A 27,562-nucleotide genomic window follows, 5' to 3' on the forward strand; every position below is an offset into this window, starting at 1 on the left:
GTGACCCAAAGAAGTTCAAGTCACTAAGTCATGTGTGGGTATGGAAAGATACCCAATTTGTTGCCTGTGCACCAGGACAGGTAAATACTGTCCATTCTCAAAAAGCGAGAGCTATATAAATGAGTGCGAAATAACAGTAGCAGAAAATTTGCAATGGTTTGAATAAGGGGAATACCCAGTATACATCTTCTTTCACACTCAGCAGAACTAAAAGCGTTGCTGGTCATACATGGTTTTTGGAACAAACAAATCCAAATAGGTAAATGCCTCCCTAATGGGTAGGTACTTAAAAAGGTGGGTAGGAAACCATTGTTCTTATTTCCCTTTGAAAACTTTATAATTATTCTTAAAATAATTGTTTCCAGGATTAGAGTGGATTTCCTGCTTTACGATCTTTCTTGCAGTTTATATCATCATCTGTTTAGGAGCAGATGACAGCCTGGGTATTTGTGCTCAGTGATGCCGATTAGCCAGCTCACGAGGCTCCCTCCTCAGCCCACAGAGCTGTTTTTAGATCATGACACAGAATTGCATGGCTGTCCTCATTGATTTTGTTGTGAACAAAGTTATTTCCTGAGTGTGGTTCCCAAAAGATGACTGTTTGAATCCTTTCTCTTGCAGCTGTGGTGGAGAGAAGGGTGGAATGGTGGGGAGGTTGAGATACTGGCCTGAGTTGAAAAAAAAACCAAAAGTTGAGGAATTGTCAATTTGTTGTCATGGTCCATCTGAGAAAAAACCAAAAGCAGTTTAAATTATTCCATGGTTCAAGTTACAGTGAGTGCTACTATATTTCACAAATTAATCAGTTCATTCATACTTGAACGTTTGTTTTTTTTTGAAACTGGTGTTTTAAAGTCAGTAAGTCAATTGAAGGGCTGGAGTAACATTGGGGGGCGGGTTCCACACTAGAGAGGGAAACAGGTTTTCCTCCAATTCTCTATTAATTTGTTTCCTTTCCTCTTCTGCTCTTTTGCCTTTGCAGGAAAAAAAAAAAAAAAAAAAAGAACCACAAAAAAACCCCCACGCACACACATACACACAAAAAACAAGCAAAAAACCCCAAGCAAACAAACAAAAAACAAAAAAAAAAAACCCAAAAAACCAAAACACGTATAAAAGAAACGCATACAGTAAGCCTAAATCAAGTTCTGTTTTATTATTTCCTTAAAGGACTTCTTATGAATAAAAAATTACTTACTTATGTGTGACTTCGTTGCTAATGCTGGGATTGGGAGGCAGATCTGCACTGTAATGCTGAGCAAGAACATTCAGAATGTTGGATTCTTCTAATATTTTCCTCTTATTATCTAAAGGAAAAAATAAAGAAGTGCAGCTTATTGAAGTAGACTTATAACGTTCTTGATTATCTAGTATTTTTACTGCATTACAAAGTTTAGAAAAAAAAAAGAAAAAATACAAAGAGAAATGGTATGCGCATGAAATACAAACCACACGGCTGGAACACCCACTTTTCCTGTCTGTGCCGTTTGGGAAAAGTCATTAAATCAAACAATACAGCATTTTCCATTTAAGCGCACAAAATTTGAGTTCATAAAACAAGCTAGCATAACTGTACCTGCCTTGGGAACGCTAACTATGAATAACTTCTCCATAGAATTTAAGAAATGCAGAAAGCAAGCGTCACTTGAAAAAGAGTAGCTTATGCATTTGTCATTCCCACATCCATTTTTCTGACTCATTTATTTTTACATTGCTCTTTTCCTAAGTGCCCAGAGTAGTATCAGAAAGCTTAAACAAATGAAAGCAAATATTCCTGCCCTTTTTGGGGGGGGGCGAAGCAGGGAACTGGAGAGAGGTCTCACTGATTCTGATAGGGCTGGATTTTTACAGATAGGGCTGGATTTTTACATATAGGGCTTGTTATTATCAGATTCAAAATCTCAAAGCTATTACTGCTTGCCTTTCCTATAATTGCTTCACCTTCTTTGCCCATATACTGTTCCATTTTGGTGTCTTGTCTCCTTCTGTATCTGGGTAATTGTAAATCCCTTGCTGTCTGCTGAGAGCTCTATACAGGAGCCAGCAAATGAATTTACCCTGCCCTTAGTTCCAGGCACCCCCAGCTACGTCTGGTACTGTGGAATCAGAGAGGAGACCACATTGAGATAAGACTCATGTGGAGACTGTTCCCCCACACCCTTGTAATGTGACATCTGAAGCTTTATGATAACCAAAATATAAAAGAAGCTTAAACTATGTAGTGATATCAGATGTCGAGGAGGGATCAGAAGCATGAATGTGTGTATCGATGAGGTCTTGCATTGCTACTGACTATGCTGTATGTAATTTCTTGTGCAAGACCGGGCCAAACCCTAATGATTTAGAAGGTTTGTTATGCTTCAGTCTGCACTTTCTTAAGTGCATTGACAGACTTCAGTGTTGTAAAACCAGCTAAGAAAGTGGAACATATCATGTTCATCATATCATATCTCAGAAGAGAGGTGCATCTGTCCAGGGCATTTCTACCACAATTATGTATTTTACTATACACTGTCCCCAGTTCCAGTCAACATCTGCTGTTCTATATGCCAGGGGCAATCTTTTAAAATGTACAAAATACTACAGAAATGTGTAATTTCTTTCTTCCTGCTCATTAGCAAGAACTAATTGTGTGTACCTTTCTCTTTTGAGTGACAAATATATATTTGCCACCTCAGTCCCCTCTCTTCAGGAGCCTCCTGCTAGCGTGGGTCCTTGTAGGACACTACTGTATAATGGGACACTAGGGACAGCTGTGGTCTATGGTTTAGATGAACTTTAGCAGAGAAATAGAGAAAGGTCCACTTAGTTCCTCTCTGTGAATATTCTGTTAGGGAGTGTGGCTACAGGGAATGAGCTGTCCTTTAATTAAAGTAGCCAAATCCTACAAAGTGCCACTGCGTTTTATATTAGAGTAGAGAATGCACAAAAGGATTTTTGATTTGTGTAAAAGTTCAAAAGAGGACTTTCCACATTTTGAGTAAAGATAGTGATTGTGTAGTGATATGCTCAGGGAGACTAGCAGTTTGAGATTCCTGTTTCTACTTCTGGTTTGTGATCTTGAAAATGTCAGACTCCTCTATTTCTTTCCATAGCTCTCCAAGTGAACTGACACCCTTAAAATGATAAAAATTTAGTTCTGTTTTTCTTCACAAGCTAAAGTGTTTGGGGTACTATCCTTGGATGCAGCCAATGCTGATGCAGTGCATGACTTGAGCAGACCACAGGTGGCATAAAAGTTGCATGATTTCTGTCTTCCTGGATACAGAACCAGGAAGACTACATCGCAGCCTTTGCAGCTGAAGTCAGCACAGCTGAAAGCGTGACCAAAACTTTCTTGCAACATCCTCGCAGAAGCTGTGCAGTGAGCAGGAGCATGCAGCACACTGAGCCTCAGCGGTGTCATGTTCCAGTGCCAGAGGAACTGGGTGGCACAAAATGGACACCACCGGAAAAACCAGATGTTTACAATATGTTGTTTCTCTGACATAGCAACAGCAGCCCGTTGATCTCCAGAAGTTTAACTTCAAAAGTGCAAAAGTGACGTCAAGTCTTCCCCACCTTCCACCAGCCACTCTCTACAATGTCTTCCTCACCCACTTCCTCTCCTGTGCCTCTGAAGACAGCACTGAGAAGCAGGTAGAAGAAACTCTTCCTCACTGTCTTAAGCACGGCTGGAAATGTTTTGAAACACCTTCAGACCCACATTATTTTTCTCTGCTGCATTAACTCTTCTCACCAGCCTTAGCTTTCACATCCTAAAGCTGGCTAATGAGAAGGAAAATCGAGCTTTGCTTATCTATTTGTCTTATGGTAATGAATTTTCTGCTTCAAAAGTAATGCTGGTCAGGAGAGGATGCACGAGGAGTATGAAGCACTGGACAAACATGCATCAGACCTGACAAGTTCTGTTCTGGCCCAGTGCTTTTGCAGTGCACTTTTTAAACTCGACACAATGGGGTTTAAAGAAAACATCAGCTCAGCACACCAGTTCTACTGTTTTATTATCCTTGCTTGGCAACAGCTAAATGTCTTGTTTGTGCTGTTCTTGCACATGCCTTTTCATCTGTATTTACAAATAATAATTTATATAACTTTTTTTAACATTTTATACAACTTTTCCAGATCATTGCATGACTTAAAGTACGTATTTGTTTAGAAAATTAATGGCATTGAAACCTTTTGCCATTTAGCACATTCCTAGTTCCTGTGGGTTTCCAGGTATGTTTAATTACCAGAGTAAATCACAGCATACCATAAATTGTCTTCTCCCCAGATAAAGGCATTTCTTCAGTGAGGCACTTGTATAACGATATAAAGGATTTTTCAGGTATAAAAAGTGAAACTTACACACACAACTAATTCGAGAAATATATATAGTCAGTCAGCTAATACCACTTGAGACCTGAAGACGAGAAGTTCAAGTTTACATCCTTGTTCAAGTTTTCTAGTTTATCTTATGGAAAAGTAAAAATCAGCACTTGATCACTTGGTCAAATTCTTAGGCATCTGGCTTGCAGACCCTTGATTTACTCAGCAACATTAATTTTGGGTGGAGCTATATAAGAGCTCAGAAACATTCCTTAATAGAGAATGGAGAGTGGAAGAAAATCATTAATTTTATATCCTCACAAGTACATTCTTTTGGAAGCTGAAGAAAGACTTATTTTTTGCAAGAAGCGACAGACACATTTCTGTGTGGTTGTGTGTACATTACTGATTGTGTCACCGAGTCTGTTTTCAAGAAAAAAAATCATTCATCCATGTTGCCATCCTCGTGTGATATTTGGGAAATGTCTCAGAAATGCTTGCTCTTGCTAGAGAAGTCAAGAGGAGTAGCAGTGAGCTGAAATCTGATCTCCAAACTGTGGAGGAGAGGTTGCTTTTCCATAGGAAGGTGCTTTCTCCTAACAAAAACCCAGCCAGCATACTTACTTCCCAGCTGCGATCACTGTACTGGTGATCCAACAAGCAAACATTAAATACTAGATTTAGTCACTTTCTTTGTTAACATACAACCTTTCCAGCCTGTGTTTTAAAAAACAAGCAACAAAAGGCCTGCTCAGTTACTTGCATGTCTTTGCAAAGACTGAGAAAGAGGAACAGGATCTGCAGCAGGCACAGTGCATGAGCAATAGGATCTCTGGGAAGCTGTAATGCAGGGACTACCCAAACACAACTCTGTTGGTCACGTTAAGGGATTTCCTGTTTGAGATTTTCAGCTGATTTCAGCTGTAGCAATATGTGGTAAAGGAAATCACAGTCTCTTGGGTAGGGCACATGAGCTGTGCCAGAGAGAACGTATGCACAGGTTGAAACTTTTTACAAAGTGCATTCTCCAGACTCAGATAAAGGAAACCTTCAGCAAAACACACAGAACAAAGATGCCTATGACTCATGAAACAGATTAATAAGGTTTTACTAGCCTGCCCAGTTTGAGTTGAGCATAAAGGATAAAGGATGTCTCAGACCATCCCTGGTGAATTAAGTGAATGCTGGAATCAGCTGTAGTTATGCTTGCATATTTGGAAGCTGATTTCTGTTGGAATTTATCATATCTGTTGTTTTTCTTCATAAAATCTTTTTCAGTGCAGCCAATTGCTGTGGGCCAAAAAGAAGGCATGCACACACACACAAAAGCCGTGGGTTGTATTTTAATAGGGATCCCTACTGCTTATCATTGCTGTTTTATGTAATTGTCTGGAAAAGGTCAGCATAGTTTGTACTGTGAACAACTGAAGCTGAAAATTTTGACTTCTTTTTTTTTTTGTTGTTGCACTGGACTTGTCATCTTCTGACTAAATGCAGTATGAAAAAAGCAACTTAGAAAGATATGAGGCAATTCCAGCCGCAGGCTATTGCACCTTTGTTCTTAAACTGCTGTGAATCTTACTAACAAAACTAGTCCCAAATAACAGTTGGTTACAAAATGTTTGATTTAAAGACAAAAAATGTTCAGATTTTTAGCTCTAAGACCAGTCCCATAGTGCTTAGTTGGTTTGTTTCTGTATCTCTCTCATAAACACTATGCTAGAATACCTATAATTTTGATTTTGCTTTCTCTAGCACATATGCAAACAGTCATCTTCACCATGACTTTTTATGTTGATTAAATTTCTCTAATTACTTGTACAGCCTTAGCATAGAATTTAAAATATTTGCTTTGCTTTTAACATTGTGCAGTTGTTCAAAGCAGCTGGCTGGTTGCTTAAATATATGTCAAAGTGGGACAGGACTGAGAAAGGGTTCCTGATATTGGCTGAGTGAAGTTTGCCTCCACTGTCATGAGGAAGAACAGGAAGAAAAATTGAGTGCCACCTTTTCTTTGAATTAAAGTGCACGTTGGAAGAAGGCTCTAAAAGAGATTTGATCATGGCACTTGGTCCTTTGAGGGACTGGGGAAGGAAGCCAGACCTCATGTTGGATTAAGAAGATATGCTGACATCCTCACCTGCAAAGCCAAGCTGAGTTTTTGTTTTCTTTAGGAACAGGGATCCAGAAGTGTCCACTGGGACTGGAGCTGTGTTATGGAGTTGCAGTCTGAGGAAACTTAGAGAAATGGCAGCAGGACCGAAACTGACACTAGTTCAGAAGAAGGCAGTGGCAGAGGGGATCACCCTTAAGGTTTTTCAACACTTGTCTCACTTACTCTTTAATATGTACTAGAGAGAATACAAGGACTTTTCTTCCAGTGTTCCTGGAAAAAAACCAAACAGTATTAATGTCTCAAATTCAGATTACATTGTCACCACTCAAAAGTACATCTTTGTTAGTCTTGTTGTCTGTGCTTGGGAAAGCAGAGATGTACAGAGTTAAGCGCAACAGAAACATAGTTGAATTGTTATGAATACATGTACTTCTTGAAGAGCAGTGGGAGCAACTCCTTAAACCCACTTTACTTATAGAAGTTTCTTCTCAAACAGATGAAAAGAATTCCATCAGCAGTGTCCCAAACTGTGTTTCTACCAGGGGAGCCTGAGAAGACCCAGGTGAAGACCCAGATATACACCTGTCCTGGAAAGTTAGGCATGGGAGGGATTTGCAGCATTTTTCAGGAGGTCCCATAATCATGGTGACTGGGAATCAAGACATGCTCTAGTCCTGTGTGGATTATGTCCATGGATTATAGTCATAGATGCTCAAAAACTGAAGGCATAGTTATTTTGTAAAGAGTCCACCTACACAAGTAAGGAGAAAATAGTACCCAGGAGACTTGCTTTATGATTGCAGAGGTAGCCATAAAGAATGATTTTTGACAGACCTGATGTTGCTTTCATAAAATATTCAAAGAAGCATGTGAATAGTAAGCTGTCACCAAAGCAAGAAGTGACACTGTCAATGAAAGAAGACATATGCCAGATTTAGTCATAGCAGCAGAAGTTGCAAGACGCTTGTCTCATCAGAACTGATCTGGAAGTGAAGTCTTTGTTTCAGTATGTTCTATGTATTTGTTTGGGGTTTACTTCCTATTTGTAGCCTTGTTTTGCCCCAAATTGGATACAATAAAATAGGTTAATTATTCATATTTGAATCGTGTTTCATAACGAGTATGGCTTTCTGGGAACAGGACACCTGTGTGTACATTAGTCTCCCTTAGAGAATAACAAGCCTATAAATAGGGCAGGTGATCGTACTTACCCTTTATCTCCTTCGAGGTTTGCCTTACAATTATCACATATTTGCATGCATGCGGCTACAGTGGTGCAAAGGCCGGATAAAAGTCTGTAACACCACCTGCTGCACTTGTGAAGAGGAATATCCTTCAGCAGATGTTAGTCAGGACCCTTGTAGATAACATGGATTTGTTAGAGATACTTACACACCGGACAGAGATGCTGCTTCTCTCATCAAAGCAAAAACACACAGAAAAAACAGAAATCTAAAAATTTAATGTTGGCAGAGGAGTGCAAGCCCGTGTTTGTTCGAGCCAGGAACTTTCATCGGGAAAGGGAGAAAAAAAGAGAGCCCTTGACTCGGTGCAGTTATGGCAAGAAGATTGGCTCCTGTGGCCCTTCAGTGCCAGGGACAGTCATGCACTGAAATGCAAAGGGTTCCTGCAGGGTGGGTAGCAAGTGCTGTCCCTGACATCTTTGTGTTACCTCCTGAGCTTTTCTGCTTGTTCTGAACCAGTTTGTGTCCCAGCAGAAAAGACAGAAGGAAACACAGGCACAGAATTTAATTCTCTGTATGTATAAGGGAGCAGGGCTGGATTCTGCATAAGAAATAGGGAGGATTTGAAATCAGTCATGACACAAAGTGGCTTTTGTGTGATATGACCAGCACATCTGCGACTGCTAAGACAGCGCTTCAGCTGTCTTAAAACTGCCTGCTGGGGACCAAATGCTGACTTTTGTCAAAAGACCAAATGCTAAATAAGAAAAATCAACATGTCAGAAAAAATACCCTCTGGAAATGAGAGTATGGCAAGATAAAATACCAGAAAGAGGCAGTCTTGTCTTAGTCAAAGTAATGCAAGGGTGTGAGTGGCAAGTGTTAGTCATCGGTATTTCGGTGCTCCTACCACGCGCCCCGGCAGATGCCGGCTGTGTGCTTGGGCCAGAGGCAGCTGTGCGGGGCAGGCGCTGGGCTGTGCACAGCCCCCAGCCACAGCTGTGGAGGGGCCTGAACTTTCTGGGCAAAAAACCACTGAGCTTTCTTCCAGAGAGTTTCGCTTGGGAGTAGAGCAACTTTGGAGTATGTGTCATCCCGACAGTGTGGAGGAGCTAACTTCTCATGTTTTCTGCATGCTCTGGGTTTGGTAAAAGACTTCAGACCAAAGCCTCAAAACCTCAGTTAAGAGCGAATATTTCTGGAGTCCTAGCTGGTACTGCCTAAATGTCTGTTGAATGACACAATGCCAAGCATAAGTTTATATTATATATATTATATATATATTTACATTATTATAGATGTTATAAATACCTCAAGGGTGGATGTCAAGAGGATGGGTCCAGACTCTTTTCAGTGGTGCCCAACAATGGGCAATGGGCACAGACTGAAGCACAGGATGTTCCATCTAAACATGAGGAGGAACATTTTTACCTTGAGGGTGCCAGAGCACTGGAACAGGCTGCCCAGAGAAGTTATGGAGTCTCGTTCTTTGGAGACATTCAAAACTTGCGTGGACGCATCCCTGTGCAATCTACTCTAGGTGAACCTGCTTTAGCAGGTGGGTTTGACTAGATGATCTCCAGAGGTCTCTTCCAACGCCAAGTATTCTGTGATTCTGTGACATTATGCCCTTGGAAGGAGATTTGCTGCTTTATGCCACTGTGAGACTTTAATTTTGTATCAGTTTAAGTCTTTGAGAGGCTTTTAACTAGCTGAAACCTGGAGTACTACACTGGTTGACTGGATTCTCACTTGTCAGCTCTGAGAACAGCTGCTAATCTTTTCCTGGGTTATGATTTAGGTATTAATAGAGGCCAAAAAAGACCAGGTAACTAGAATTCATGTACCATCCATTTAAGACTGTACACTCAGTGAAGTCCAAATAAATAAGTCTTCCCAGGTTGAAGGTACTCTTTCTTTCCCTGCTGCAGTATTTGTGTATGACAAAGCTCAAGCTTCTACAGCCCCTGCAGTTTGTAAAAGACCTTGACCATTTAAGTCACTAGCCTTGCTCAAGTAGCACCTCTGTGAGGAGTGCTGAAGACAAGCATAGTGGCAGTGGAGATGCTCTTCACACTGAGCAGAACAGAAAAATGCTCCTCTTAGACAGCAGGTTATTAAGTAACAGCCTGGCTTCTTGGTGGCACTAGCAAGCAATAGCAGGCCGTTTCCACTGCAGTTGGTCAGATCTTCTTTCAGTTCATGGAAAATCATGAAATTTAAACCTTATTGCTGGGCCTCCAGCTCTTCCATGCATGCATAGCTTTCTGGTAGTTTGATATTGTTGAGGTTAGTGAAACACATTATCAAAAATATATTTTGAAGAAACAATGACAGACAAGATTTTGGTAGATTTTCAGTATGAACAGCACTGACTCCAAGCTTTTCTAGTCCCCTCCTCAAGATGATGTTCTTAAAAAGTGATTCAAGGAAATGGAGTCCTAAACATGGGTTTATATAAGTCTCTGTTTTTATCTGGTCCTAATCCATAAAATCCTGAAATATTTATCTGTTACAGTTGTACAGATCATAGCAAATCTAAGTCAAACATCCTGGGACCTGTTGCTGTTTTCACCTCATGTCAGTGTTATTAAGGAAAAAGCTAAGAGAATAGTTACACCAAATGAGAAGTTAAAAAAGTCACAGAGAATAAGCATCCCCATCTGTCTTTCGTTAGCGTGCTATGACTCACACAGATGTCTGGAGATCATCCCATTTCCTTCCTGTCCTGGAAAAGAGGTTTTCACAGTTAGAATGTAGTCACCTCGGTTTAGACTTAATTTTTATTTCTGTGCAGGAAATTCATTCTAAAGAAAATAACATGGATGTGAGCTTCTCTTTAGTTAAGGAAGAAAGCAGAGTATTCTTCTACATTTTACCTTTTTTCTATAGGTTGCCCCTGTGCTGCTTCCAAAATCATTCAGGAGTACTAAGATAGCATGATGCCTACTGTTCCTCATAGTCTGTGTCTTCACTGCCTGAAGGTAGGATGGATAGGAAGCACATTTCAAGGCCTTATAATAAAACTTCCCACAAAACACTCATGGGTATAAGAAGTAGAGGGGATAGAGAAGAAGTATGTTGGTAGGCTTGGAGCTTTTAGCCTGGTGGGGAGGTCAGGGGATATGTTCCTGCTCTTTGGCCTGTTTCTGTGTTTTGCATGAAGCAGTCACTACGTAAAATGCAGAATGACTCCTGGGGCCAGTCCTTATGCCTCTTCATGGAGCTGGCCTGTACTACAATAGAAACCTGTGTATTCAGATCGTCAGTATGCCAGAAATATAGATAAATCTGTTGTAAAAGCGGAGGGAACAGCTAAATTACAGTGATTCTACAGCTGTTTTTGCATGGAAAAAGAAACGTTTGTAAAAAGGACTGGTAATGATTATTATTAATTATTTATTATTATTATTGGTTATGATTAATTATTCTTGGTTAACAAAGAAAATTTCATTTCATACATAGACATAAACATTGAAGAACTATTTAATAGTCTGGTAGAGTGTCAGAGAGAAACATTTGCCTTTTAGCTGTGTGTTAAGAAGTACAGTGTGTTCCCAGGATGCAAGAGAAAGCATTCCATAAATATTTACTACGAATGCATTGTTAACACTTGATTAATGTGAATGGACAAGGGACAAACATTGTTTGCTTGGTTTAATGTTGTGGTCCTTGTTCATTTATGCTGCTTTGTTTTCTCAAGAAAAAAGGACACACAAAGAGTTTAAACAGTTTTGAGTAACGAAGGTATCCTTGCAGCTAGAAGAACTGATTTTTGTTTGTTTGAGTTTTTGTTTGTTTGTTTGTTTGGGGTTTTTCATTGTTTTTTTTTCAGTAACATGTGAATACTCTCACTAGATGAGTGGCAAATTAGGTAGATGTCATTGTGTAAGACATTCCATGGGGATATATTGAATGCGTCAAATTAAACAACCTACCATTTAACAGATGATGGTTTTCAAAAAGATTACTGCATTCACATTGCTGGATTGCTATTGGAAGAGCTAGATGAAGATGATGCAGTTCCAGATGCTAAATATGAAAAGTTTATTGGAAGGCTCAACAAATGTAGCATTTAGAGCCACAGACTTGCTGCTGAGGGACCAGCTAAGTGGGTTTTGTATACTTTTGGTGTTGAAGCACTGCAATGCACAGTGTAATATATCAAGGAAATGTTAGTCTTGACGTCTGAGATACATATTCATTTGCAAATACTCAGTCCATAATCTAAGGACTATTTCCTTTAGCCACAGGCACATTCTCTTTATGGCCAACTTCAATTAGCATTTAAGTTTACATAGCAAGGAAATAAGTAATATTCATGTAAGCAGCTGTGCTAAACAGTTTGAGTTGCTTTTCAGATAAAGAGAACTGCTAGTGAAAATGCTGAAAGACACTTGGTTTCAGATTGTGACCTTTCCTTCTCTGTGTTATTTAGCAGAACCTGAGAATTTGAAATAGTGTCCTTGGTTTTGAATGGGAAAAGGGGTAAGATACATTCATCAAAGATCAACAAATGCAAAATGTTCCTCACAGCTTTCTGACTACTGCTCACCCCTCCCTGTAAGCCATTCATTCCTGAGGCTTGTGGTTCTGGCAGAGAAATTCTTCATTAGTATATTCTGGACTCTCAGCTGTTTTACAAATAGAAAGCATCTACCTATGAGACAAGTTTTGTGATAGCCTAGGATTTCTATAAAAAGAGAGTGGAAACAACTTCAATTGATGTATTATATTCTCTCAAAGTATCATCTTGGCATTTAGTATGATAGCTATGGATTCTGAAATCCAAATTTTTTGTAATTAGACCTAGTGTTCTCTCTCCTGCAGGTTTTCTTTGCTGGGCAGTCAGTATATTGAACATATTGTAACATCTTTTAATAAAAACAAAAATTTTTAATTGTACATGAATAAGACTTCCTTTCTACTGTCCTCCACAAGTACATTACAATCTCAAGTGTGCTTCATAGACATATTTGCATTCAAAATGATCTCGATGATATTATCTTCCTGGTAAAATACACACAATCTGATCAACAAAAGGCAAGTGGGCTACTCTTCCTAGTCCTACAGTGCTCAAAGCAGAAAGAAAATGCTGGAAAGAGTTGTGCTACAACCAGTGGTACGTGGTGGACTAGCAATTATATTTTCATTAGAGTGCTGAAGCCAGTGGCTTCAGCAAGTTAATAGACACCATGAAGGAGACATTTTGAAAAACATCGAGGTATGATTACTTACTTTAAATGCAAGTTGTACTATATGATTTACTTTTTCCATAGAGCAGATAGTGCAATCGAATCAACTGTTGTCTTACTGTGTTTCAGGTTCACAACACTCAGGCTCTACAGGTGATCTGTTTAAGTCGTGTTGACACATGGCTGCTTGGGAAAGTGGTGAGTTAAAGCATATGCTGGTGTCCTAAGAGTCTTCTGAAATACTGTGCCTCTCACAGAACCACAGAGAGGAATCACCACTGTGGAAGTGGGAGGTAGTGAGCTTGCATACGAAGGCTTATTTCTCAGATCTCCCTGCTTCCTTGGTGGAAATATGATACATGAGATGTGCATAATGAACTGCTTTTGAGAGAATTCTGAGACTGGCACATTCATACTTTTCACATTTGTCACTGACTTAACACAATTAATGAAATGCCATCTTCATATTGGCTCACATTATCTTTCTGACACAGGCATTTAAAAGAAATTCCAGTTGTGCTTCTTATTATACCCAAGTCATTATTCACGCAGACAAGATAAGGGGGTCATCTCTGTGTGTGTGCGTGCACTCATGCACAGGGGAAAGTGTTTGGGAAATGACTGGCACATAGCAACAGAAAACAATAGGTCTCTTTAGTGTTTATAATATGAACCTCTTTAAAATGATGACAAAATGTCTGACATTGCAAACACAGAATCACAGAAGAGTTGAGGTTGGAAGGCATCTGGTGAAATCACCTAGTCCACCCCCCTCTGCTGAAGTAGTCTTAGCCAGGCTGCTCAGGACCAGCCTTATTCTGATCATCAAATAAGTATTAGATTACAAAAAAACCCCACGATAGTGGCTTAAAATCAGAAGATCTTTCTAAGTGTATTTTTTGTCTTCTTGTATTCTGTAGTTAACATTCATGGTTCCTGTTTTCAGCTGTTTCTCTGAAACCATGGAAATAAAGAATTGTAATTCACAAAAAAGTTAGATTGTGCCTTAATCACATTATTCCAAGAGCTGAAGTTCAAGACAAAAAATATATATACAGATTTTTGAATTATGTAAACAATATGTCACATCAACTCTAGACTCCATGCAAAGCTGCATGGAGTAGAATTAACAGCCAGCCCTTGAGCACAGCGGTGGTTATAAATGAACTACCGAGACTGCAGAGAGAATGAATCTCATAACCAAGAATTTCCTCAGGCTTTGCTCAACTCAGTGATGAAAACTAACAACTACTTCTAGGAAGAAGCCACAGCCAATCTCAGCCACTTTCATGACTTTTTAGGGAGAGGGTCACTCCACTTGTTGATATGGTTTGACTGCTAAAAAAATGGCACAGGAGTGAAGAATGTTGATGAATTACTTTGAAATCTCAAAATGTTGATTATTATTCTCTGCTTCCCCCTTTTGAAAGCTTCAGGTTCTTGGTTATGCCCTCTGCATTCCAGCACATAACTTTCAGTGATTCATAACCATCTCCAACTTGTCATAATTGTAATTTTTCCCCCATGTGTATGTATACCACACCCTGAAGTTTCTTGCTTACTTTTTAAAATAACATCTGTCTCTACTCATTTAAGTACTCCATAAAGATCCTTGAGACAGGAGACTTTTTCCTTCTCATCTGAGTAATAAGGTAGGCATGATGCATCTAGGTTTTAGAAAGGAGGCAAATGTGTTGGTCTCTTAGAATTAAATGAACAGATAAAAGCCCCATAATTGATTTCCCACTCCGTCCCCTCCAAGCTCTGCCAGTGGGCTTGTCTTTGACTGCAGGGGTCAGTAGAGATAATTTTTATAGAGGTTTGTCCCTCTGGCTTTTCTACAAGCATACCTTGTCATATCTGAGAAGGACAACATAGTTTTAAAAGTTCCTTTGGTTACTATGAATTCCTTCATCTCACATAGTATTGCCAACTGCCAGCAGGCACCAATGAAGGCTCCTAGTAGGTTCTATTCAACCAGATATTATTGACTTTGAGAAAGGCTTTTTATGCTTTACTAAAGTAAACCTGATCTAGCTTTGCAAGATTACCTAGAGGAGGTTTTTCACTAGGAACTTGTTTGCTTCTGTTAGGTTATTTCCTACTTGTATTCATTGTTAGATATAGGACATCTTATTCGCAGCTAGAAGTTTCCTCTTTTTTAAGATCTGAATTTCTGTGTTTTCTTCTGTCTTCAGTGAAGCTTTTTTTCAAACAGAACTCCTCTAGATTCATGCTGCTCTAATAAATTGTTCAACAATATTGAGAAGAGAGGTGTGTAAGTGAAAGATCTGCAAATATTCTTGCTTTGCCTGTAGCTGTGTTACAGGACCAGGGCACCACCGAGTGTTCTGTTTGCACTGGTACTTGAAGCCCTCCCATCCGTGATTGTACTGGAGAGCTACATAACCTCAAGAGGCCTCCTAGGCTGAGTACCAGAACACATGAGGCAGAGGTGTGTAGTTCAGATCAATATGGGTCTAGTGGCTACCAAGTAATTAATATTTAATGGTGTCCAGGATGGCTGACATTAATTTGAATTTGATTTTGGAGTGTTTGGTTTTGATATATAAATGTTTGTTCAAAAGTTTATTTATTTTTTTTTCCCTGCAAATGATCATATTAAAACCAGTTGATAAAATCTGAACTTAAGAACTAGAAATTGATTAGCTGCTATAAAGTGGATATTGATCAAAAGACACAGCTGTGTCAAAGTTGAATGAACAGGGGAAGGTCAGAAGTTATAATCAATGAGCGCTAGTGAACAAACAGGAACCTTCAATTTTAATAGGCAAATTTTACAATAAAATTTGTAATCTGCCAAGTGGAATTAAAAGAATACCTCCCAGTGTTTCTGAAGGTGCCAAGATACTTAAAATCAGAAGAGCAGGGTAGCAGAAAAGATAGGCTTTGGACTTTCTGGCTTTAAGGAAGCAAACACATTTCTGTGTTGACTGATACCTTCTCTCAGATCCTATTCCGTTATTTATTACCAGGAAGGTGGCTTGTGTGACCTAATTCTTCACTTTTCCTGTTAAGAACACTAATCCAATAGAGGTCACTCTTGAGGAAGGTTTCTGAAGCCACACGGAAAGGAGAACGGTAGCTGAGCAAAGCTCCTCTTCTTCACCTCTCCATTCCAGGGCACCTCCCATTGCGTCTCCTCTGGGCTGTGCCCTTGCCCTGTTTCTCTATTCAACACCACTTGAGCCTTTCAAAGTTTCATCTTCTTTCCATCTGACTGGAAGAAACAATCGAACTGGATGCAGGAGCCTGACAGAAAGAAGATCAGCAAGCTGCTTGTGTCCATGTCTCTCATTAGACATCTTGCAGTGGATGTAGTGCACATTTTCAACTTGTCTTGCCCTTTATAGACATAAAAACTGTAACAGATCTTGGTACTAAAACATAAAAATCTGGTCTGCAAACTGCAGCCATTCAGGAGCTGACTGACAAGCACAGAATCATGGAATCATTTCAGTTGAACCCTCAGGATCATTGAGTCCAACCACAACCTAACCTAACTCTAGCACTAAACCACGTCCCTAAGAACCTTGTCTAAATGCCTTTTAAACCCCTTCAGGGATTGTGACTCCACCCCTTCCCTGGGCAGCCTGTCCAAATGACTGACAACCCTTTCCATTAAGAATTTTTTCCTAATATTCGATCTAAACCTCCCCTGGCACAACTTGAGGCCATTTCCTCTTGTCCTATCACTTGCTACTTGGGAGAAGAGACCAACACCTTCCATGCTACAACCTCCTTTCAGATCTCTGCTGTAGCAGAGAGAAGACAGTCAGCTATGGCCCAACACTCTGCCCCAAGCTAAGCCACCCCACATGAGGAGCCATATGCACAACAGCCAGTCACTGATCTTCCTATTAGGTGAACGCAAGAGACTGTGCTGGGTGTCTAGCAGAGAAGGAAGATGCCTCAGGCCACATGAGGTCTTGAAGGGCTCCCAGATTTGTGGTCACACTATGTACTCTGAACTCTATAACTTGAAGAGATCACCATTAGCATTGTCATAATTAAATGGATATTAATAAAATGTGCAGCGAAAATCATTATAGACGTGAATTTTACTTGTAAGATGTGGTTATGGAAAATGTACACATGACCTGCTCAGTGACTCTGGAGCATGCTGACGTTATCAGGAAGCGACAGTTGGTGATGTTAGATTTCCAAATGGGAAACATCCTTAAAAATGTTGAAGATAACAGAGACATTCTGCTGAGGAAAAAAAGCAGCCAGCCATTCAGAGGTCACATAACTTGACCATTTACAGAGTAGTTTGTAACAACCTGAATAGGCAGAGCCTGAGTATTTAAGACTGGGATGAAAATCAGTAATTATGCACGCATGCTTTTTTCAGCACTGGGCATGAAGAATGTCCACTTGTTATCTCATATTACTATATACATAAGTGTTATATGATCATTAGAGGGAACAAATGACCCATGCTTGTGTCTCACCAAGTATCCTTCCCGAGGCTTTTTTTGAGTTAGCTAAAACTGCCTGTCCTGTCTAAAATCAAAGAAACCTCTATTTACAGTCAGATAATTTTTCCTTGAGTTGAAGACATAAACAGGCCTCAAAATTAGGTGATTACTTCATTGTCTTTGCATTTGTCACCACTGGTGATTGTAGGGTCTACACCATAAATAATTAATTATGGTTTGTATGTGTAGTGAGGGTGTATTGAAAAATAATCATGATTACTTTTCTTCTTTTTTTTTTTTTTTTTTTTTACAGAAAGTTATTACACTCCACAGCCCTGAAAGGAAAACCATAGCAAGGGAAAAACTATTAACAAATCTTTACACAAATCACTTTAGTGGCCTGTTAGGTAAGGCTTTGGAAGAGTGATGGAGGGAGGAAATAACAGTTACAATTTTGTACACCAAAATCTTGTTATGAGAGAACTCTGGGACAAGATAATGATATTGTTCTTTGTTTCATAAATGCAAAAGTTACGGCTTTCCTAGTATGCATCACAAGGCCAGCGCTTAATAAGATATGTAGTCTCATCTCAGCTGCAGCATAGAAGCTATAATAAGGGACTTGGAGAACAAGTAAAGAGCGAAAGGACACACAGAGTTCTGTGCAAGCACTGTAATGAATGTATATTGCCAAGGGCAGCATTGTTGGGGTTTTTTTTTTGTTTGTTTGTTTGTTTTTTATAAGAGCTTTTCTTATACTATCCAGCTATAGCAGAGATGTAGTGAGACTGAGCTTAACAGAGTTGAATGCCTCTGTTGGTTAGGGAGACAAGAGATCTGCTCTACTAATATTTGTTATGGATGGACTCAACTTACAGATATACAAATTCTTCTTTATTCAGTATTTGAATCTAACCTTATAATTTAATCCAATTTATAAGCAAAACTTGGTTCCAGGTAGCTGTTAGTATTTGACAACCTTGCAAGTTTTTGGATATCTGGACTGTAAGGAAATTGCTGCAGCAACAGGTCTTGTTGACAAAGATAGGGAGTGATCAAGTGATCTCTTTGGGGAACTGGAGTTGCAAGGAATGGGTCTATGAAGAAGTGAAGAACAGTAAATGTCTTTTGCTGATAGCATTTCTCTTCTTCCCCCCGCCCCCCGCCCCGGTTCCAGTTTTTGGAACTCCATCAACATTAGCTTCCCATTATCATGTTGTTGAATCTTCCTTTTCATTAATTCCTGGCTCCTCTTCTTCTAAATCACGCCAAAACTTAATCCAGTGTGAAATTTTATGATGAAATTGCAAAGTAGAAACTTAGCAGGGGAAGCTGACATCAGCACACAAAAAAGTGTATACACTGTAAACAGTCCTGTTCATCTTTTCAGGGACACTTTCAAGTGGTAGCTGCCCTGATCCAGCTTTATGCATGGAAGATTAAATGAAAAAAATCACAGCAGAAAAACCCATAATTCAGCCTCTGCTTTCCAAACTGTAACTGACTTGATGCCAAAGACTCACCGTTCTTTCTTCTAAAAGCAGCTTTCCCAGTTTTACAAATCCCACCTGCTTCTGAATGGAGTAATAGTGAATTTTAAAAAATAGTTCTAGTTCTAGCAGAAGAAAGTGTATCTAGGCCACTGCAAATAATGTAATTTACTACTCTAAGTGTCATCATAGCTAATTGTCTGCTACGACTATCAGGAGTGTTTCCTTCTCCCTCCCTTCTTTGTCTTTAGCTAAGAATATACAATGATTCCTGCTCCTAACTGGCCTCACAGTTTATATTGCACATGTAAAATACCTCCTTTTTCTAGAGTATTCCTTTGGGCTACCAATGAGTTGGACAGACTGGCAGATTTTTTAAGAACATTTTGAAATAAAATTTCCAGAAATACAGCCCTGCTAACTCTCCCACATTCCTGTATCCTCATTATTTTCTTATTCTTTTGTAGCTACTGATAGCTCAAGATAGTGTTTTACACAGAGAATCTGAGGCATATAAATGCTACAAGATGTTAGATGAAATCAGGGAGAGATGCAGGAACTGAAGTAGAAGGGCAGTCCTGGACTTCAAGCATATGCCAGGAAAGCAAAGGAAGTGTAAGCCAAGAAAAGGATAATGAAAAATGCTTTCTACCAGAAATGGAGCATTTTTCATATTGGCTTTTTAATTTGTTGGAAACTTGAGAAGAAAAAGTGCTGGTGATCTCCCTCTTCTCTGACTTTCACCAGTCAAAGAAAGCTGAACCAAGATTTCTAACCTGCATTGCAAAACTCTTAGCAGTGTGCAGAAGGCTATCCTTTCATGCTAACACTCTCATTGCCATCTCTTTAAGTTGTGTTTTGTTTTGTTTTGTTTTCAGGGGGGTTTGTTGTATTGGTTGGATGTTTTGTTGTTGTTGTTTTGTTTGTTTGTTTGTTTATTACTTCATATGGAATGATTGAAGTTCCTTGTCTTCAGAAAAGAGCCCCCACACCTCCTGCAGATGCAGTGTGCAGGCTTCTGTATCGCTTTAGCTCTGATTGTCCATCTTACTCAGCGAAATTTTAAATAAGCGCTAGCAAAAGAGGTTGAGAGAACCTCATATGAGTATATCTCACTGGCCAGGATGCACTCCTGGGATATGAGTGTTGTGAGGAGGACATTTGAATTTCAGTTCTCTGTAGATCAAGTAGCTCCAGGAAGAAAGAGCATTACCATACACTTACTCTTCACATTTGAAAGGCACCAAAAGTCTTTCTAACTAAAGAAAAAAAAAAAAAAATCTGCAGATTCCATTTAAAGTTAGGACCTTGCCTGCATTCCCCCACAGAGAAAGCTTATTTTATGTTTGTACTTTGAGCATTGGCATCTGTGGCACCACAAAGTACCCTATTCTCTCTGAAGCTCATTGGGAAAGCACAGGCAGCACTGAGCATTATGCAAAGTTCTCTGTGTGAATATTTCCCTCTCTACAGTTCAATACAGCTACTTGTAAGAATATCTAATAAGGGTAATGCTTTGCATGCCATTAATCAGCAAAAGCAATAGAAGAAATGGTCTGTCTCGTATGCCTTAGAAGTATGAAAAGTTTTCATTCACTTAAATTAATACTGACAGAGCAACAAAAAACAGTGCACAGCTCTTTCAGTGCAAAGCTGTAAGCATCTTTCCAACAGGAAAATGATCACTCTTGGATTTGTAGGATAAACACAGCTAACAAATCTGCTTGAAACTAAGGAAAAACCTGTCCACTGTGTCAGAAAGTCCAGTCTGAAACTCCTGCCAACTGTTTTTTGAGAGCAATTCAAAGAATAGGTCTTGGGTTTCAGCTGTGGTTTGCAAGAAGCAGATTATTAATATGCACTTACAAATGTTGATGATAATTACAGGCACACACAATTTAAGATTCTGTGGAAATACTTTTTAAAAACCAGCACTGGAAGTGATGCTTCAGTGACTAATTTAGCTCCACTAGAGCATAAAACAGGTATTATATGAAGAATGAGTTACTTTCTACCACATATTTACAGATACTTGTTCTTACAGCTAGCACAGAGAGAACAAGTCTCCAAACTAATAATCACACTGCGATCATGAAGGTCCTCAAGTCTTCTGTGCCATGCTGTCTTAGGTTCTATCACACTGATGATAGCTATTTATCTTAGATCTCAGCTCTCCTAGACACAGTCTATATTATTTGCCTCTCAAGAGACAGTAGTCAGGCTTTCTGCAAGTGATAAAAATGAAAAAAAAAATGCTGATCAAGGGAAATACAGGAGCTGGAACATCCATTATTTAAGTATATTTCAATTTTTTAAACTTAGCACTGCGCTAGTCTTTGCTTTCAGTGGCTTGGTCTTGAGAGCCTGTTTACTGACTTGAACAGCTGAGGGACAACCTTTATGTCTGGGAGGGATTCTAGAATTACAGTATTGTTTGTGTGGGTTTTTTTTTTCCATTTGTTTGATTTCAAGGGCCTTGCTTGTATAACTGCATGTACCTTTAACCTTATTGTCTTTTGTTTTCCTCCTTCTTCCCCATTTTGACAAATGCTTTTGATGATTCCTAGTGGTTCCTGGTGTCAGTAGCTGCTACTGGAAATGTGTTTAAAAGATATTTAACAATTCTTTGAGAGACTTGACCTTGCCGGATGCAAACAACTATGAAAAATCCATCCTAGAATAGCCCACAATAGCCTGCAGTCCTCTGGGCAATGTGGACTTCTGGTCAGAGGACAAGGAGTGAGGCACCTCACCATCAGCAGTGTGACTGCAGGCACGTGGGTCAGCTCTCCAGAGCACTAGAGATCCTGCCCAGGCCTTGAGACAGGATTGTTTTTCTGTTTTGGGTGAAATTCCCATGCTGTGTTGACAGTGAATTGAACTCCAGAAAAATTAATCTTATGTCCCCCTTTCACACTTCCACAATGGGATTCTCCTTCTAACACCTTTTCTTCACAAGAATATGTCTAACAATTGTCACACAGTCATTGCTTTCTGTTCTGTTGTGCTCCTTTCTAGCCCCCAGAATCCCATTGGGTGAAGCTATTTGGGAATAAGGATTTGTTTAGATTTTTCCTAGAATTAGTAGGCTTTGTTTACTTCCTTTTCTTCTCAATTACTGTGTCCTATCCTCCACAAAAGATAGAGCAGCCATTGGAGATAACCATTCAGTTTTCTGTTTACAGAACCTGCTAATGACAACAAGCCTAGAAACTCTAGATTTCTGGAGATCTTGCTGTTTGCACACCACATCTGGCTACATACATTTACTCATGAGCAGGACATATTTTATGAGCTGTGAAGGCATCTTGCAGATGACACTTTTCTGACCGAGGCTTTTGGGGGACAGTACTGAGTGTCCCGTGCCAGCACCGCACCTCTGCAGCCCACCTGTCCCCCCACCGCTGGCATACATGGGCATGTCCTTGGGCACCTGGAGGTGCAGCCAAGCATGCATGAGGATGCACTTGCAGTCCCAAATGTAGTCCTCAAGGTTACGCTCAAAATTTAGGCTGAAGAGAAAAGTACACATCCTGTTTTAATCCTCTAAACTGGAATTTTGTTGGTTTGGCATGATGCTGGAGAGTCAGGCACTCAGGATGACAGAAAAATGAAGGAGAGGGGATTAATAGAAATATAACACTTCTGCCACTGGGAAGAAGAAAATTTCTGGGGCTGGTGAAGTGTCAGAAACAAGAAATGAAGCATCCCTCTCTATTAATATTATCTTTACCAAAGAAAGTAAGACATAATATAGTGGCAGAAAACTTAGCGAGTTGCTTTCCCTCCAGCTTGTGGGATTGCAGCAGCAAGACCAGCTCAGCAACAAATGTTGCAGTTATGCCAGCAGCAAGATACCATTCAGAGGGGATCATCTGTAAATAAACAAAGATTTAAAAAAAAAAAAAAAAAAAAGGAGAAGTGATCATGTGATGATGAACAAAGATTATTCCAAACTGCCTGTGGAAGCAGAACTTTCCAACCTAATTTGGTGTACGGAGCACTGGGAATACTTTCTTTTTTTTTCCTTGTCTTTATCTCTTACTGCTGCCAAAGAAGGAAATTGTGATTTTGTCCTCATTTTACAACTTCGGAGTAATTGGTTAGCAAAACGCTTAAAGCTAGGTTGGAGGAAGCTTTACTGCCGTGTTTTCGCTTGTATCCTTACAGAGTGCCATCTAGAGGTAACTCATTAAAACCTCATCAAAGGTTGAAAGCTTTGTCTCGTTAAAATCAGACCAGAAACGCTTCCCCTGTATGATGCTCCAAGATCCTGCTACAGATACTGAGCATACTGTTTGGAGTACATAGTGTGGCACTAAAACTATAGAAAAAGTTTGGCAAGAGAATACTATAGGATAGAAAGGAACTGGGTCCAATGAATAATTCACTCACCTCCAGACTACCTGGTGTTTACAGTCAAGTCCTCCTGTGCCATCCAAGTGACTGACATTCATAAATCAACTTACTGTGCAGCTTTTGTTGCTCTTGTTTATTGGCTTGAGCATGAGAAAAAATACAAGCTTTAAAATCCAAACTCATAAATGTGGTGATTAAATTGATTAAGACAATTGGTTTTTCTTTGATTTTTGAATAGGACAAAAAGGAAAACTATGTTTTTTACAAACATGTGAGGACATTAGCAACCATATTTACCTATATTTTTGTTCTATTTTGTTGGCCTATTTTCATCCCCTGTTCTAAGTTTACTTATTCTTAATCAATGGATATTTAGAGTAATATGATCAAATTCATAATTATACTTCTGCCTAACATTTCCTCTACTTGGCTTAAGGAAGCCTGTTTTTTCTCCTGTCTTTCTGGAAATTATGAGGGGCAATCAAATAAATTCTGAAGGTCTTGAGGCAGCTAATTAATTATGCTGAGAAACTCTGATGATGCTTGAATTTCTACCATTATTTAATTTCCTAAAAGAAACTTGCTAAAGAAAAAAATCCTTCTTTTTTCTCTTTTTTTAAAAAATTCTTTTAGCCAGACTCCTAAAATTCTTTGAAGTTTGAAGAAGCATCCAGAAGGGCCTGTGTTCTTACGGCAAACTTTCCCCAGGCTTCAGGCATGAAGCCACATACAGGTAAGTTCCCTTTCCCCTGCAAGAAGTGGCATTTGTTCCTTCCACCATCCCTCTCTTGCCTGTTCCTTTGTCATCTCTTTTTGGCCTAACAGAGTAAAACAACTGTATCTTCTAAATGCTTGTCTTATAAGGCGTTTCATAAGAAGGTCTGTTCAAGTCTAATATCATTGCTGTATCCCCGGTAGCATATACAGTTCCTAATTATTTTTTATAAGGAACAGTCTTTAAACTCTATATATCTCTTAATCTAGTCACAGTTTGGTCTATGGCTTGGGCTCCTAGGTGCTGTTAAAGATACATATCTAAAAAATTTCATCCTGCTCATGTCTCTGATATCATCATTGCATCATTTTATTCAGTTCATTTCCTGGGGAGAGCTGCAACAGACTGGTGCTATGTTACATCAACCTATGACAGAAGAAGCTGTGTTAATTTTTCCTTGAGCTGCACAGTCTTTTTTCTTTACAATGTTGATTTAATAATTTACAAACATTGATATTTACAAGTACCAATGGAAAGAAAAACTGTGTTGGCAAATGTAGCAACGTCATTCTGTCATTCAGTTGTCCCTTTCAGGTATTCCTAGCACTCCTTCTACAAGCAATCTCAGCTCTCTAAATTGCATAATTTCAACAAGAGCGTAACAGCCAGTTCCTTGTTTTTATAAGCATGACTTATAAAAGGGAGGGAGGAAGGAAATAAATTATAATTACAGGTAACACAATAAGAAAAATGATATAGACCTGTGATACTGGGAAGAAAATGAGTTGGTAGAAATTGTGTAAATGGTCAACAAATATTTAATATGCTCCTGCTCTGTCTCAAGCTTTTCACATTACAAAACTGGAAAACTCGGCTGATGCCAGTGGGTCAAACTCCTCCCAGTTTCAACTTCTTCCAAGTCAGCGTCAATATGCATTGATTTTTATAGGTCTAATTCTCAGGCAGTGGCAGGTAACACATGCTCTGGTTTTGTGCATACCTTGGTATATACAATCTTTACCTAAATACACATGTTACTCAAGCCCAGAAACGGTAAAGGATATTAGTTTTATTTCAAACTAAATACTAATGTGTGAAGTTGTGCTGTGATTTATTTTTTCCTCAGTAGTTAGCCCTTTAATGCAAGCTTTCCTCCCTCCCATTTCCTGTTTTTAGTAGACAGAGGTGGTGTTATTTAGCAAGTAGCATTGTCTGCTCTATTCCATACTAAAATGACAAATGTAGAATAGCAAAAATAGCCAAAAATTGCAATGATAACACAGCCATTTCCTACCTTTTTAAAGAACTGTACAAATGTGACTAAATCATCCATAATAGCATATGATTATCTTTTACAGTATCTACATTATAAGAGAAATAAAAGCATAAAGAGCTTTAGAAAGGTAACAATGAGTTTTGCAGTGCTTTTTACTTTGTTGTTCAAAGTATATTATACTATACAGAACAGAACTAATATATACAAAAGTATATAAAAAAGAAGGGAAGCTTAATTTTACGTGCTGGATAGAGCTGAAATCATTATCTCATATTGTTGTTAATATTCTTTAATTGTTGTCTGGCCAACAGCCTTTATGCTTTGTGTTTCTTTTGTCTTGGAAGCATTCAAGCTCTGATGCACCTGTATACAATTGCAGGACACTTCTCATTAAGTTGGCACTAAATTGCAATAAAGCAGTGTTTCAATCTGAATAGTCTTTCAGGGGAGAATACTTCATATTCATAAGCCTTCCTCTTCCTGAAGTATTTTAATTTAAAATATCGAGATGGGAAATTGTATTAGCCAAACACCACTCCACCTGCCAATGCGTGCAAGTGATATGAAGAACCTGAACTGGGGCAAAACCCATCCTGAGCGAGAGACTGGTACACAGGAATCCTGTCCCTTTCTAATTAGCTTTAGCAGTCACTGTGCCCATGCTTCAATTAGCACTTTGCAATTGTAATTTCATTCTAACCCTATTTCTGATCTTATATAATGCCGCAAGTTGGTTAAACTTTTTTCCTCCTGTCAGAAGGGAGTTACTAGCAGGGAGCTAGAACAGCCCCACCAGACTTCCCTGGCAGCTGCTGTGCCTGCTCTGTGAAAATGTGTGTTTCACCCTTCAGCTAGATCTAATTTAGAAATCTTTAAGCTCTTAATGATTTCCTATAGTTTGGCCTAATTGAATCTAAGTGCTTTTGCATTCAAACTAGAATACCCAGCTGGGTTGAAGCTGAAAACCTGTGACCCTGAAATACAGTCCCAGAAACATAAGCCCTCCTCCATGTTAAAAGTTCTCATCTACTGCATCAAAGCCACAGCTATCTTCTGTTTCAATTTAGTGCTCAAATTGCAAAAATAGTTTGGTTAAGACCAAAGTCTTCTGCAGATCTGAATTACCTCCAACATGTGCAGCAGCTGCTCCATGCAGTGAAGCCACTGCATCCCGAGGGACTCTCCTGTCCCACAAGGGAGGCTCTTCTGCAGGAGCTGCTTGCACCCTATCGTGTCCCACTGCGAGGGAAAAGAGGTCCTCTGCCACTGGGGAATGTGCCCAAAGTTGGGAGCTGGGTTCTGAGGTGCTCCCTTCACTCTATGACGTGAGACACTCTGTATGACTGGTCAACAGGTCAAAAGATCTACCTCCAGCTGGTGCATCAAGCCATGGAATAGGAAAGAAACTGCTTCTGGGAGCTGTGCCTGATGAGTCTGGGGAATGAGACTCAAGAGTCAACTGGGTGAGTACTCTGCAGAGGGAGAAACATGACAGCAGACTCAGTCAAAGGTCTCTGGGATCCTCTGTCCAGGTCTTCCAGCAATGTCTGCTGTTGGCTTTTCTCTAAAATCTATTAAAGCCACTAGAGAAATCCCAATAGTTTCCCTAAGAAATTCTCACCTTACAGGCTTCTCTAATAGAGGAACATATACCATCCAGGGTCTATTCATTCTCAGTCTTTTTTTTCTTTGCCCCAAATTCTGCTGTTCTTTTCAATGTTCAGTCAGCAACAAGAAATATTTGCATCATGTCTCTATTCAGAGGCCTCTTCTAAAAACACTGTACAACTGCTGCATAGTGCAGCATCTCTTACTGATCTATTAAGAACCATACCAGTAACATTAGTATTACTATCAAGCAAAACTACAGAATGTGAAACCATGATCTTATCCCCAAGCTAAGAATGATACTAATGACAGTATGTCATATCTAATAATAATCTAGCTACTAAAATTATATCCCTACAAAACTAGACAGACTTGTTTCTTTTATTTTAGAGACTAAGTCTAATTTAAGAGCACTCCTGATGCATCTAGGAGGTTGGAAGAGCTCAGGCAATTGTTATCATATATTTAAAGTAAATCAGACTGTTAGGCTCTAATAGTCATATTTCACAATTTCTGGCTTACTAAATTATACTCCCAAAGTAAATATTGTTGCACTGCAGGAAATTATATATAAAAGAAGAGCTAAGGAAAGCTATTCCATCACTTTTATTTTCATCAAAGTGAAAAATGCACTCTTGCAAACATCTTATTGGGCTCAATCCTATGCTCCATTAGCAGGAAAATTTTCCGTTGAAGTCAGAGCAGATCTTGCTTTCATAAGAGAACTTTGTATGCTGTAGCAAAACCTCATCTTACTATCAGTGAAGTCAGTAGGAGACATGCTTCTGAAGGTAATGGAAATAAAATGGGATCTTCTGTGGCATTTCATAATGTGCTACATCGGTGAGAAAAGAACCATTGTCTTC

The 27,562-nt window shown here is 39.3% G+C and overlaps 1 long non-coding RNA gene across 1 annotated transcript in view; it reads right to left on the reverse strand.

The window, feature by feature from the left end:
- Positions 1-1,103: 1,103 nt before the first annotated feature.
- LOC139828804 (uncharacterized) overlaps positions 1,104-27,562 on the reverse strand; it is a 42,682-nt gene continuing 16,223 nt past the window's right edge. Inside the window, exons 3-4 of the long non-coding RNA XR_011740794.1 lie at positions 6,452-6,697; positions 1,104-1,307 (exon numbers count right to left, since the gene is read on the reverse strand). This is a non-coding gene — a long non-coding RNA (uncharacterized lncRNA). The remainder of the gene's footprint in view (positions 1,308-6,451; positions 6,698-27,562) is intronic.

This window comes from Patagioenas fasciata, chromosome 1, assembly GCF_037038585.1.
Source record: "Patagioenas fasciata isolate bPatFas1 chromosome 1, bPatFas1.hap1, whole genome shotgun sequence".
NCBI lineage: Eukaryota > Metazoa > Chordata > Aves > Columbiformes > Columbidae > Patagioenas > Patagioenas fasciata.